The following is a 15,591-nucleotide window of genomic DNA, read 5'->3' as shown; positions in this document are numbered from 1 at the left end:
AGCCCAACCCCTGGAAAACAACCCCACACCATAATCCCCCCTCCACCAAACTTTGCACTTGGCACAATGCAGTCAGGCAAGTACGGTTCTCCTGGCAACTGCCAAACCCAGACACATCCATCGGATTGCCAGACAGAGAAGCTTGATTCACCACTCCAGAGAACATATCTCCACTGCTCTAGAGTCCAGTGGTGGCGTGCTTTACACCACTGTATCCGACGCTTTACATTGCACTTGGTGATGTAAGACTTGGATGCAGCTGCTCAGCCATGGAAACCCATTCAATGAAGCTCTCTACACACTGTTGTTGTGCTAATCTGAAGGCCACACGAAGTTTGGAGGTCTTTAGCTATTGACTCTGCAGACAGTTGCTTCAGTATGCGCTGACCCGACTCTGTCATTTTACGTGGCCGACCACTACATGGCTGAGTTGCTGTTGTTCCCAGTTGCTTCCACTTTGTTAAAATGCCACTAAAATTTGACCATGGAATATTTAGTAGCAAGGAAATTTCATGGATGGACTTATTGCACAGGTGGCAACCTATCACGGTACCACGCTTGAATCCACTGAGCTCCTGAGAGAGACCCATTCTTTCACATATATTTGTAGAAGCAGTCTGCATGCCAAGGTGCTTAATCTTTATACCTGTAGCTGTGGAGGTTATTGGAACACCTAAATCCAATGATTTGGAGGGGTGTCCCAATACTTATGGCAATATAGTGTATGTCCATAAAAAATGTATTCACTCAGTTTTCACATATTTGTAACAGAAGACATTTGGGGCTCATCTGCTAAATCTAGGGATTAGAAAAATTGAGAACTTTAATTTACCTAAAGTTTCATTGAAAATGAAGAGATTTTAGTACAAGTTTTTAAAACTTTTGGCAAAATGCATGGGAGTCAATGGGAGACAGTTAACCTGCAGGCTTGAATATATATATCAGTATGCTATTACAGGGACTGTGTCAGGTCTATTCTAATGTGAGGCTAAAACCTTTATTGAAAGCAGCATTTGTCCAAATTCTGTCCTGCAAACGTGTTCCAGTGCAGCATGCGCTTGTTCAGCTTCACAAAAAGAACGTACAGACCTAGGATTTTGTTCCTCTGATTTAGAAAGCTACAATTGGTTTGTCTGTACACTCTTACTGCCCTTTCCAGACGTCCCTGGCCAACCCTGTACGGAAAAAGGGATCAACTGTGTTGGAATTTCCCAGTCAGTTTTTAGTCTTTTTCCAGGACAATCTGGCACTGGAGGCGTCTGGAGATGTTGCCTACACTTCAAGTGGCTTGTTCCTACCACCATTGGCACACATTCACTGTATTTCCAAGTGCAGGTAATATGTGTGAACTTCAGGAAGTCCATTGCTTTCAATCAACTCTGTTCCTGCAGTAGTGTTACAGTGCATTGGAAAAAACATTCCTGCAGTTTGGGTGTGTTACCAGGCAGTGCGCCATTCAAGTGAATTCAACTGGAGTTTTTAAAAAAAGTGCATGTCAACTTCAACACAACTTTAACAAATATTATCTGGTGCGACCATGCCCCTAGGCATAAAAATGTAGCGCTACCCCCGAAGGAGCCACTTGGCGGATTTAGACTTTCCAAGGTCTTAGGCAAAACTTAAGCTCCACTCACGCCCATCCGTCTGTCTGTCAGTTACGTAGCAGGCTTTCCCAGACTGAGATCCTCGCGCAGTGGATGGGATGGGGTGATGGGTGCGGACGCAATGTCGCTCCTCATGGGTCGGCAGGCGGAGCTCCAGAAGTCTTAGATTACGCTAGAGCTGAGTGTGACAGGGCGCTTAATGCTGCTTGTGCACAGCAGCATTAGGATGTCCTGTCACCTCTAAAAGTCCAAAACAGCTGTTTGACTGCCGCAAGGTCCGCTTAAGTGAGACAGGGCTCCTAATGCCGCCTGAGCACAGCAGCGTTAACCAGTTCTGCTCAAGAGCAATTTTTTTTATTTTTCACATACACGTAAAAATCTAAATTTTTGGCAATAAAATTACTTAAACCCCCAGAACATTGTATATTTTATGCAAGTAGAGGCCTTTAGAATAAAAAGGTGATTTTGCACATTTTTATGTCACATGATATTTGTGCAACTGTTTATTAACCACTTGCCTACCGGGCACTTTTACCCCCTTCCTGCCCAGACCAATTTTCAGCTTTCAGAGTGACAATTGTGCGGTCATGCAACATTGTACCCATATTAAAATGTTTTCATTTTTTTTCACACAAATAGAGCTTTCTTTTGGTGGTATTTAATCACCACTGAGGTTTTTATTTTTTGCACTATAAACAAAAAAAAGCAAAACATTAAAAAAAAGGGTTTTTTTTTTGTTTCTATTATAAAACAGGCATTTTTTCTCCTTCACTGATGTGCGTTCACGAGGCTGCACTGATAGGCAGCATTGATGGGCACTGATGAGGTGGCATAGATAGACAGCACTTATGGGCACTGATAGGCTGCACAGATGAGGTGGCACTGATGGGTGCAACTGCTGGGTGGCACTGTTGGGCAGCACTGATGGGTGGCACTGCTGGGCACTGATGGGTGGTACTGATGGGTGGCGCTGATGATCAGGGCACTGATCATCAGTGCCCTGCTGATCAGTGCAGATCTGCTCTGTGACATTTACCAATTATTGGCAGTACTTTCCTCACGATATGACAGCATGAGGAAAGTGCTGCCAATACCCGGCAACTCTATTTACTTTGTGATCTGCTGTGTCATTGGACACAGCTGATCACATGTTAAAAGGCCGCTGTGATTGGCCTTTTACCTAGTCGTGATCAGCTGTGTTCTTAGGACACAGCGATCACTGACAGCGCTGGGTGCGTGCCACTGGGGGCAGGTGGGGGGCACGTTCTGGGAGGGCGACATTTGACTCCCTCCCATAACTGGAACTCTAAATGCAACATGAATGATTATAACTCTATGCTGATTTTTGAGTGCATTCAAATGAATGGACAGAGATGTGGTACCACTTTAACTAACGAACAGGCTAGGGACTTGGGGCAGTTACGATTAGGGGCAGTCTTAAGTGCTAAGTCTTCACGTTGGAGCTTGTTGGCGTGTGTTGCGGCTATCAATAAGGCCTGCTGGCAATATTAAAGTTGCAGGTTATGCAGTTCCTAATGGCTCAGTCTATAGCAGTGGCAGAAAATAAAGTGATATTAAAAAAGGTTTTTTGTTTTTTTTTTAAAGAAAAAATAACAAACATGCCTATACTTACCTGCTATGTGCAGTGGTTTTGCACAGAGCAGCCTGGATCCTCCTCTTCTCGGATCCCCCGCAGGCTTTCCTCCTGGCCCTTCCCTCCTGTCGGGTGCCCCCACAGCAAGTAGCTTGCTATGGGGGCACCCAATGCTCCATGTGTCCATTCACACACGGAGCCATGTCTTGGCCCCAACCCCTCTCTCTTCTCATTGGCTCATTAGCTGTGATTTAAAGCAGTGAGAGCCAATGGCTCCCGCTTCTGTCTCAGCCAATGAGGAAAGGGAGTCCCAGGATAGCCAAGACTGCAGAGCACATCGGTGGATCGAGAGGGGGCTTAGGTGAGTATTAGGGGGGGCTGGGGGGGGATGCTGCACACAGAAGGCTTTTTACCTTCATGCATTGAATGCATGACAGTTAAAAATCTTGAGACTATAGAACCACTTTAATGAGAGCAAGGCCCTCCCACCAGACCCAGCGATACAGCAGTGATCCCTACGGCTGGACATTCGCTGACTCTGGGTTCTTAGGCTGGTCTGTAGTGCAGCACATCTGTACCCTGGCAGTGGCTCAGTCTCTCTTTCTGTCCACAGGTCACAGCTCTGCATGGACTGACCCAGTGAGGGATGTATACTGGCAGCAGCTCTGTCCTTCAGCTTCCCTTGGCAGTGCGGTGCCAGACAGTAATGGCTACTCATGACACGTCCTCTCTCTCTCTCTCTCTCTCTGGTGGTGATGGGCACCGTTGCTCTCTCTCTCTGATGGTGACCTCCAGTACCTCTCCTCACTCTGTCCCCTGTAACCACGCTTGTGCTGTGAGACCTCTGGGAAATGCAGTCCAACTCTAGGAAATACAGTGTCCTGAAGCTGCTGACAAACTTCACTTCCCAGTGTGCTTTGTGTCTTGTTCAGGAAGGAAAGGTCAGCATCTCCTTCTTCTGGCCAAAAGGAGAACTTGCATAACTAATACTCTTACATTATAATCCATGGCAGCCTTTTTCAACCCGGGTGACTAGGCACCCTGAGGTGCCTTCAGGTTTCTTCAGGGGTGCCTTGGCAAAATTCTTAAAAATTGCCCAAAAATTGTATACAAGCCAGCAGGCGGACCAAGCCTACCTTTCAGTTACTCAAAGTCACATGTTTTTATTGTTCACCATTACAACCTTCCAGCCGCTGGCATCCTAACAACAAATGACCTAATCTGTTGATAAGGGGGACGTCAGGTACCTGCACAGCATCCTTGTTTACCCCTCACCATCAGCACAGTTGTCACATTAGCTGAGTGAAGGAGAGAAGTATTCCAACACTAGACCGTACCAGTGTGCAAAGGTGTATATGCTTTGGAAGACTAAATCACCTCTAATGTTGAGTGTCCTACATGTATGGATGATGCTGAATTATGTAAAACTATTAGTTTGGTTTTTTACATTTTAGAATGGGGTGCCATGAGATTGTGCATAATTTTAAAGTGTGCCTTGACTGACAAAAGGTTGAGAAACACTGATCTATAGATGTTCTGCATGGATCAATGACAGCATGCCTGTCATGTACCTTCAGACAATGCAAACATGCATATTTATGGAGAAAACTCTAATAGTCAAGATTTGTTTGTTAGTTGGGTCATGCCTACGTGATCCAGTTGTGCAGTCTGGAGGTTAGTTAATGGCCAAATCCAGAACACACTAACCTTGGCTTCCAATGCTTACATAAGTGTCAACAAGGCTGATTATAGATTGCCCAATACTTGTATTTTCAAGTAATACAATTGATTTAAAGCAAACCTGTAAAGATAAACATTGAAACCTGAATCCAGGAGATAAAATTCCTGCATGTAGCACCTCTTGTTGCCTGAATTTATCTGAAGGAGCCTAGTTTTATGGTCTAAGTTTAGTAAACACATACTTTCATGCAAATAGTCACCCTGCATAGTCACTTTGCTTAATTTAAAACCATTCCCTTCCCCCACCCCCATTGTTCAAGTATCTAGGAAGGACAGCAACAGCCTGAAACATCCTTTACATACTCTGGTCAAAATCCTTTTCACCCCTGGCTATGCCTGCATAGTTGGCCCTCATTAACTTAGGATTTTCCTAAAGGTGGCCATACATTATACAATTTTCCTTTAGATTTACCTTCAACTGTGTAGTTCAAGGGCCTGTCTGATTGCATACAAGTTTGAAAATGTTTAGGTTTGACCTTGCATTATATGGTTCTGGTAAACCAAAATGAAAATTGTATAATGTGTGACCAACCTTAAAGCAGCAATAAAGCTTCCTTTTTAAAAAAAAAATAAAAATATCAAACATGTCATACCTACCTGCTCTGTGCAATGGTTTTTGCTCAGAGCAACCCCGAGCCTCTTCTTTCAGGGTCCCCCCTGGCACTCTAGGCTTCTGCTCTTTCTCAGGTGCCCCCATGGTAAACCACTTTCCATGGGGGGACACGTGCAGGCTCGCTCCCGTGCCACCCTGTCTAGGTCCATTGACATAGAGCGGGCGGCTCGGCCCTACCGGCCACCTGCTTGACACAGCATTTAATTGAGAGCAGCAGGGGCCAATGGCTCTCGCTGCTATCATTCTGCCCAGTGAAGAGGGAGACAGCGGGGAGAGATGCTGCTCTCTTGACCATCGCTAGATCGGATCGGGCTCAGGTAAGAATAAGGGGGGGGGGCTGGGGGGATCCTGCAGCACAGACGGTTTTTCTTAAGGTTTTAGAACTACTTGACATATGGTACACGGTGAAAAAATTTTTTTCAGCCCAGCAGGTTGAGGAGTTTGCCAGGTGGTCACTATACTAACAATACCATGTAAGTACAGCAATCTCCCCACTGAGCTATAGTGTTCTGACAGGCAGACTCTGCCACAACGCATCGGTCAGTACTCGCAGCCATTGGCTAAGAGCACCGATCGGATGCCGATCGGCTGCTTGATTTTCAGCAAGATTATTTGACAGAAGGCGGTCAAGAGAGTCAAGAGCCCATACACACAGGCCGAGTGTTGGCTGGTATCTACTGTACCAGTGGATTTCGGATAATATTTGGCACTTGTGTACGGGGTTTTAGATTCTACAGTCTTGGGAGTCTGCGTGAAGGAACATTAAAGCAGATCTATAGTCATAAATTTATTTCCACCCTGCTCGCTGTCTCTTACAAAATAACAGTATAACAGCTCTGAAATACTCTGCATGAGTCCATGTCCATGTCTTTGCTTCACACAGAACCCACCTCCAGTCACAGCCAGGGGCAGACTGACAACTCATGGGGCCCCCGGGTGATAAGGGATCATGGGGCCCTTGTGTCCTTGCCCAAACTCAAAAAAGCTTTGAAAAAGGTACCAGGGGCATCTCATGGGGCCCCCTACTGAGCCCGGGCCCTCGAGCAGTGCCCGAGTGCTCAAATGGTCAGTCCGCCCCTGGTCACAGCCAAAACCTAGAGAAGCAACAGACTGTTGGACCCAGAAAGACCATGTTCAAGCTGATTTTTTTTGTAGGGAGCAGCATTGGGGAACGAGGAAAAGATTTATGCTGGCCATACATGGTTATTTTATTTTGTTCAGCAAGTGGGCTGAGCACTAATGGATGGAAGAACTTCCTGCCAGTACATTGTAGTCTGACAACTACACCACCGCTGTCAGAATGCACTGATCAATGGCCGCAGCAGCTGATTGAGAAACATCACACTGCTCAAAATTCGGAGAGTCCCTGTTGAATTGGCTGAATTTTGATCAGTGTGTAACCAGCTTTAGATCTGTTTTATTCTGAGGGCTCTTTTGGAAAGAATGACTGGTGTGAATGTATCTATGTTCTCTACTATCTATCCAGTCTACAGAATTTACTGGTACTATATAAATAAATAAAATAAATGAATGCACCTACATCTACACATTCCATGGTGATGGTCTTAAAGCCTAACTCCAGGTTATCTGTTACTTTTAAATAGTTTGGTTCAAGGTAGCCCAAAAGAGCTATTTTTATACTAAGAAATATGTCCGCTGTCAGCCTCAGCTACATGCAGTATACAACGCTGTGTTCCAGCAGCAGTATGGGACTTCTTTTCACTTTCCTGGACAAAAATGAATTGGGCTGAGCGATGCTCAGCCATTCACAGGTATCGTTGTATTTTTATGAATGAATACAAGGTTTCCGATGACTGACTGATATAGAGCTTCACCACAACCAGAGGAAGCCTTGTATTCATTCATAAAAATAAACCTTCCAGTGAATGGCTGAGTAGCATTCAGTCCAACTCAATTTTGTTTTGTGGAACAGGATGGAAAGTCCCTTTACTGCTTTTGGAACACAGTACTGTATACTGTGTATAGCTGAGGCTACATATAGTGTATACAGCGCTGACAGCAGCCGCATCCCTTGGTAAAGGAAATTAATGTAATACAAAACCTGGAGGTTTTAAAGTGTTACTAAACCCAGGACCCCGCATTCACTATATCCAATATCCCACAGTACACAGAACACAGAAATGCAATTATTTTAGTAAATATAAACTGCTAAATATTTTCTCATGAGCAGTAAGAGCAGTCTTGTGACTTCTATCAGTGTCCAGCAGAGCACTGGTTAAAGCTTATAGGAGAAGTTTTCATTCTCCTCTGATTGTCCTAAGAGGCTGCAGGACCCTTGACCTTCTGTCTAAACAGCGCTGATTGGCCCTGTGCTGATCACATGCACTCTTCCAAGAAAAAAAAAATCTCTAGTAATACACACCAAAACTGAGCATGTGCAGATTTCCCCCAAGGCTCTGTTCTGTCAGCAGATAGATTGGGGACAGTAGAAGAAAGGGAGGATCAGAGAAGACAGGATGAAACATATGTAGCAAGGAGGGCTGAGTAGCAGCCTGGGAGTGATCGCTCTAGAAGCAGTGGGTGAATCTGAGAAGTGGATGGCCTGTACTCTTAGATGATTCTGGCCAATCCCCAATAGGAGGCTTGGAAAGGGGCCAAGATAATCTTTAAGAGTAAATGAGGGTGCTCAGCAGGAGGAGAGTTCAGGTGGAAGTGGAAGATAGAGTGAGGCTGGAGAGTGGAGCCTAGGAGGGGGCCCAGATGGAGAGGGGCTCACCTGTAGGCAGTGGAGCTTGGAAGGAGGAACGCTCAAACCTTCACCAGCCCCCAGAGCAAGGGCCACCTGTGTAGCAGGGAATGAGTGGTCCAGTAGAAGGCCTGGTGGCATCCACTGACCCACTAGCAGCACAGGAGAAGGACTGAGTGAGTAGACCTGCACCCCCTGAGCCAGAAAGAGGAAAGGAGGCACTCTAGTGGGAAGCTGGATTAGCCTGCCACCCAGGACTGTTTCACTATTCACGTAGCAGACACCGGATCTCCTGCTCAGGGATTCCTCCAGACAGCTGGGTAAAGAAGAGGATTTATCTGGGGTCTGGGGTGGTACTACAGGAGATGCTGGCTAGCTCTCCAAAGGAGACTGTTGCTGTAACCACTGTATATAGTTCTGGAAGTTGTCCTTGGTTTCTCAGTTCCATTGGGCATCCTGTAAACCCCTTACCCTATCCAAGTTGAAATCCCCCAAATAAAAATCCAAAATAAGCTCAAAGACTGGTTACTGACTCCTGAAAGCAAGTTGGTGTAGAAATGCGTGTTGCCTGGCTGTGCAGGACCATAGGGGGACCCAAGATTTCAGCAACTCCTAAGGGGGTATTGTTACACATCCTTTTTACTCAATGTGGAAGATTAACCCCTTAGGCTCCACAGTGAGTATAACAAGCATGCATTACTGCATATACATACTGATTTTTGATTGAAAAGATACTTTTATTGCAGAAGCATCAAAAACAACATGTTACGTGTAATCGGGGTACATCTCACCCTGTACTGCGACGCAGCGCACCACATTGCAATACAGTTCCAAGCATACGATAAATACATTCAGAAATAAATACATTCGCTCAGCGGTATGATGCCTGACGTGATGTGCGCGGAGGATGAATCCCCCGGACCACCACGTCCTGCATGACGCCGCTTACCCCAAAAACTGTAGCATCCTAATACAATATACATTTCCTAGTCACTATGTCATGCAGAAAAACAATAAACTGAAAATCACGATTCACAATAGGCATCGGGTGTGCGGGGGGGGGGAAGGGGAGGAAAGGGGGAAACACAGGCCCGAAGCTTTATTGAAAAGACAAAGACACGCAAGGGGGAGTAGGGGGAAGGGGGAAATCTTCAGACGTCCTCTTCCTCCTTAAAGTCCATCAAGGAATAGTCTCTGAGCAGACTGAGGATCAGTCTGCGGCAGTCCTCAATGGACATCCTCTCCCGCTGGTGGATGAGGCGCTTTCTGGCGCACCATAAAGCGTCCTTAAAACAGCACAGCACCCGCCAGGCGCCGTCAATGTCCTCCAGAGAAAAGGTTCCACAGAACAGTCCATTCAACACCCCGAAGTGAGTGATGGCTGTCTGTGGCACAAAGTCCTTGAGTTCAGGTTCCAGGGCCCCCAACAGGGCCTGAGCAAATGAGCACTCCCAGAAAACGTGGTAAGACGTTTCCTCATGGATGATGCAGAAGGGGCAGTGTCTGTATCTGCTCAGGTTCCTGGCATGCATAAATGTCCTGAGAGGCAACCCCCCTTGGATTGCCATCCATGCCAGGTCTTTGTGCCTGTTGGTAAGAATGTTGGAAGAAACATTCCTCCAGACCACCTTGCAGGTGTCTGAAGGCAGGCCTGGAACCGACTCCAAAATGTCGCTGGCTCGGATGAGCTTGTAGATAGTCTTTGGCTTCCACAAGTCAGGCTTGACTCCCTGCAGCCCTTGCTCCCTGATGAACTTGAAGGTGTCCAAGTAGTACCAAGGAGTGTCCCAGTTGTAGGGGATGGAACTATCCCAAGTGTCCCACCCCAGGGACCTCCAGAGAGGCAACAGGAAGAAGCGAGACATTGCGTTCCCGCCAGAGTCCATAGTCCTTCTTGGCAAAGTTCTGCGGATGCAGTTGCAAGCAAAGAACACCCTCAGCTGGGTGGCGATGTCGGGCACGCCCTTACCGCCCTTGAGGGGTTCCTTGAACATGACTGCCCGCTTCACTCTGTCCATCTTGGAGCCCCAGATGAAGTGAAACACCGCCCTGGTGATGGCCTTGCAGGTGTTGACCCGAGGGGGCCAGGCCTGGGCGAGGTACTGCAACACAGGGAGAATCTCGCTGCGGAGTACCGGTGTCTTCCCTTCGATGGTGAGGTCTCTGAGGCTCCAGAGTCCAAACTTTTGGCGCTGATTTTACTGTTGTGGGTTTAGTAACACTTTAAGGTGTGAATATTAACAATGAGGAATCTTCCTGACTCTCACTGGAACTGATAAAGTGGCTTGGTGAGCTACAAAATGTCTTTACCAGAAGAAGTCCAGTTGAATGTGATTAACTACTACTATCAGTGATACCATGACTTGGATAAATTAGAACAGAAAATTAATTTACAGGAGGTTTCTACATGCTGGAAAATCTTCATGACAGGTCAGAAAGGGACCCATTCTCAGCAGGAAAGGAAACCATTTATTTAACACATGTGCACTGCATCCGACTAGCACCCAAGCTGTGCAGAAAAGGTCCATTGACTTTCAGAGGTGACCATCTAGAGAAGGATTAGTATATTTTGCACTACATGCCATAAGCCTCATAGTGGTAAAGTGATCAGAAACCTTTGGGGACCGGTCAAGGGGGAAACATAGATTAACATTCTCTCAGCACAGGGCGCCATGCATCTTAATGTACAGATTGCAGTGAATTGCCATTGTAGACTTGGAATTTTAAATATGCAGGCACTGAGGCTGCCATCCTGATCATTGCTTCACCAGTGACCCAGAACAAGCAAGCTTTCAGACTTTTCTTAGTTTTTAGGTGGCATATTTGTTTCATGTAAATGAGTCACTGTGTAAGAAAACTAGGATGAGGGTAACAGCCATGGAACCTGCATCTTTAAAACCAAGTTGGAATAACAGTTTTACTGAATTGAGTAGTCTAAGGATCTTAGTTGTCCTGACATTCCCTGCATGAAAAAAGATTTTGCCTTGTACTAGAGTTATTTGAGGCCGTGGAATGGGACACATTGTTTTGCTCGTTCCATTTGCCTGTTCTCACTCTCCGTCCTCTTAGCTCACACAAACATCCCTATAATCTGGTTATATTGGAACACTGCAGTGTTCTCAGCTGTGTAGAACAGTATGGACAGGAAAGACATAAGAAGCTGTACAAAGAATATCCTTAACTGTGTGTCACTCAACAGGGCTTTCCTCTCCCACCACCCACTCACACACTGACACTGTTCTGGGAGGCTTCAGCCAGGCCTGTGAAAATAATGTGGGAGCTTAATGGATGAGCAAGCTTTGTCAAAGGGAAATACCTGCACACACAGCTAAGTATTACCATGGATATCCTAAATTTGCTCATATACAGTCATGGCCAAAAATATTGGTGCCCCTGTGTAGCGCCCTCCTAGTTTAGCTAGGGGAGCTAGTGTTTAATTGTTAGTGAGGAAGACTGAGCAGCAGTCTTTGTGTAATAGTGAGGTCAATTCATGGTCAGGAGTTGAGAGGCTCTGCAGGCCAGTGCCTCTGAAATTTCCCCCTGCTCTAGGGCTTTGGAAGAAGGCCCTGAGGCAGTGGGTGGATCTGAGGAGTGGCTGGCTGCACTCTTGAGGAACCCTTTCCAATCCCCAACAGAAGGCTTGGCAAGGGGCTGAGACACCCTTGAAAGTGTTGGAGCCTGCTCAGTTACAGGAGAGTTTGGGTGGAAGATATTGAGGAAGATGTAAGACTGAAGGAAGGCAGGCTTTGTGGAGGCCCAGTGAAGAAGGGCCTACCTGCAGCCCTGGAGCTGGAAAGGAAGAAAGCTCAGAGCTCACTGGCCATCATAGAGAGGACCACTTGTATGGCAGAGAAGGAATGGCCCAGCTGACAGGCCTGATAGCAGCCATCAACCCACCAGTGATTCAAGAGAGGATCTGAGTGGGTAATCCTGCATAGTGGAAGGAGCACTCTAGTGGGAAACCAGATTAGCCACCTACCAGTGACTGTTCATCTCTTAATGTGACAGGAACAGGATCCCCTGTTCAGGGATACCTCCAGGTTGCTGGGTGAAGAGGAGAAGTTCATCTACGGTCTGGGGTGTCACACTAAGGAAAGGCTTATAAATAGTTCCAGGAAGTTGCCCTCAGTTTATTGGTACCCTTGAGCATCCTGTACACCCCTAACCCTATCACAGTTCAAATCCCCTAAATAAAACAACAAAACCAAAGCTCAAGGACTGATTTCTGACTCTGGATGCAAGCCTTTGTGAAGATATGTGATGCCTTGCTATGCAGGAGTATCTTCTAGCGACTCCTAAGGGGGTAGTGCTACACCTGAATTTCTGTCAGATAATGCATCACTCTGCTCAAAAAATTGTTGCAATTACAAATGTTTAGGCATTCTCATATTTATTTCTTTTGTTTGTTTTGGTATGACACAAAAAAGTGAAGACACAAAAAGCCACATCTGACATATTCCACGCAAAACTCCAGAAATGGACTTAAATTAATTTACACATATTGGGATTTTTTTTAAGCAGACATGTTGCAGAATACATTTTGGCCTAAATTTATGATGAAATTTGATTTTTACATTTTTTCCTGGACATGTTTTATAGCAAAAAGTCAAAAATATTGTTTTTTTTTCTCAAATTGTCGGACTTTTTTTGTTATAGCGCAAGAAATAAAAAAGGCGATCAAATGCCACTGAAAGAAAGCTCAATTCATGGGGGAAAAAAGGATGTAAATTTTGTTTTGGTACAGCATTGCATGACGGCGCAATTGCCAGTTAGAGTAAAGCAGCACCATAACACAAACCGCTTCTGTAACCGCTTCCTGACCACCCTATAGCAGAAATATTGCTACAGGGCGGCATGGTTATGCAAAATCACATATATACGTGATTCGCGCTCCCATGGTTTTTACGCACCTCCCAGATAGCGTCAGATTGCCTGTCAGTACACCAGTAATCACATTTAACTCCTTGATTGTACTGTAGGAACATGCTCATACACAATAAACTTCCATTGCTAGTATAGTGTCTGAACCGATCAATATCTTTGATCAGATCAGCACTATACCAGCGTTCACATTAGTATAGTGTCCCCAAAAATGCAGCATTAGCGGGATCAGCCCTGGCACCTGCCAACACCTGCGTTTAGCCCCTACGCTTACCCCCCACCCTTCTCCCTCAGCAAGTGCAGTGTTAGTACGTCACTGTCACTTTATACATTGTACACAAAACCACAGTGTTGGCAGAATCAGGCCTGATCTCTGTTAGCACTTGCCGGAAAATTTTGATGACTCATATGCAGCAGAGTGCCAGTACTAGTGCCACCAGAGGTGGACTGACAATTCATGGGGCCCCCGGGCAATAGGGGATCGTGGGGCCCCTGTGTCCTTGCCAAAACTCAAAAAAGCCTATGAAAAAGGTACCAGGGGCATGTCATGGGGCCCCCTACTGACCCTGGGCCCTCGGGCAGTGCCCGAGTTTCCAAATGGTCAGTCCGCCCCTGAGTGCCACTCTCACCTTTTGGTGAACTGGCAAGCACCAGCGGCCTAGTACATCCTGGTCTTTCATATACCAGCACTGCAGTATCACTTGGTCACGTGGCGAGTCCCATAAGTGCAGTACAAGCTGGTGCGGTGGCGAGCACAAGTATTGTCCTGCAACCACCAAGAATTCGTCCGTAGAGCCCCTAGTATCCTTCCAGATGTGCTTGCAAATCTCGATTGGCAGCTCATAAATTCTGCAGCACCCGTACTTCCACCATTCACTGCCCAACCCGGAATTCAGGTGGAAACAGCAAATTTAACTACTCCCCTTGATTTTTTGGAGCTGTTTTTCACAGAATATCTGTATGCATTGATTGTGGATCAAAGCAATTTATATGCACAACAATTTATCGCCGCCAACCCAAATTCAAACCTTGCCAGACCATTCGCATGGAAACCCATTACAGTTTCCAACTTTACATTTTTTGGGGCCTAACCCTCAACATGGGCATTACTAAAAAAAAGAATTGCGGTTGTATTGGTCCGCAGACCCCATTCATCATATGCCCGTGTTCTCTGCTGCCATGGCCAGGCATAGATATGAGAGTGTAATGTGTTTTATGCATTTCACCGACAATACACTCTGTCGTCCTCGAGGTAACCCAGAATTTGACCGGCTCCACAAAATTCAGCCCCTCGTAAATCACCTGAACCAAAAATTTGCAGATCTTTATACTCCCCAGCAAAAAATCTGCGTTGATGAGTCCCTCATTAATTTTTCTGGCCGCCTTGCATTCAAACAATTTTTCCCCAGCAAGCATGCCAGATATGGGGTCAAGATGTAGAAGACCTGTGAGAGGGCAACAGGCTATACATATAAGTTTCGGATTTATGAGGGGAAAGTCACGTGGAGCCCCCCGGATGCCCAGACTACATGGGGAGTAGTGGCAAGATAGTTTGGGACTTGGTGTCATCCTTTTTCCATATGGGGTACTACTTATACAGTATGCGGACACTTTTTATTCAAACATGCCACTATTTAGACATTTGTACAATCTTGGAACTGGCGCATGTCGCACCATGCTACCTAATGTGTGCCCACCATTAGAAGTGGGTGGATGCAGGGTGGTATATTCTAATGGTGGGCATACCACACACTTTTCCTGGCAGAGATTTCTTCTCTTTTTTTTCATTCAGTCCGCAGGCTGCATACAAAAAAAAAAAAAAGAACATAGCATACATTGAGGAACAGAAGTATTTGAACACCCTGCGATTTTGCAAGTTTTCCCACTTGGAAATCATGGAGGGGTCTGAAATTCACATTGTAGGTGCATTCCCACTCTGAGAGACAGAATTTAAAAAAAAATTCAGGAAATCATATTGTATGATTTTTGAAGAATTTATTTGTCTTGCACTGCTGAACATAAGTATTTGAACATCTAAGAAACAGCAAGAATTCTGGCTCTCAAAGACCTGTTACTGTGCCTTTAAAAAGTCCACCTCTACTCCACTCATTAATCTAACTTCGTAGCACCTGTCTGAGCTCTTTAAAGACACCTGACCACCCCACAGTCAGTCAGACACCAACTACTACCATGGGCAAGACCAAAGAGCTGTCAAAAGACACCAGAGACAAAATTGTGGACCTCCACAAGACTGATAATGGCTATGGGGCAATTGCCAAGTAGCTTGGGGAAAATAGATCAACTGTTGGAGCAATTGTTAGAAAATGGAAGAGGCTAAAGACGACTGTCAGTCTCCCTCGGACTGGAGCTCCATGCAAGATCTCACCTCGTGGGGTATCACTGATGATAAGAAAGGTGAGGAATCAGCCCAGAACTACAAGGGAGGAGCTGG

Source organism: Staurois parvus, unplaced genomic scaffold, assembly GCF_062004578.1.
Source record: "Staurois parvus isolate SC_StPar_1 unplaced genomic scaffold, SC_StPar_1.0 ptg000351l, whole genome shotgun sequence".
In the NCBI taxonomy this organism is placed as follows: domain Eukaryota; kingdom Metazoa; phylum Chordata; class Amphibia; order Anura; family Ranidae; genus Staurois; species Staurois parvus.
This window is presented reverse-complemented; position numbering follows the sequence as displayed.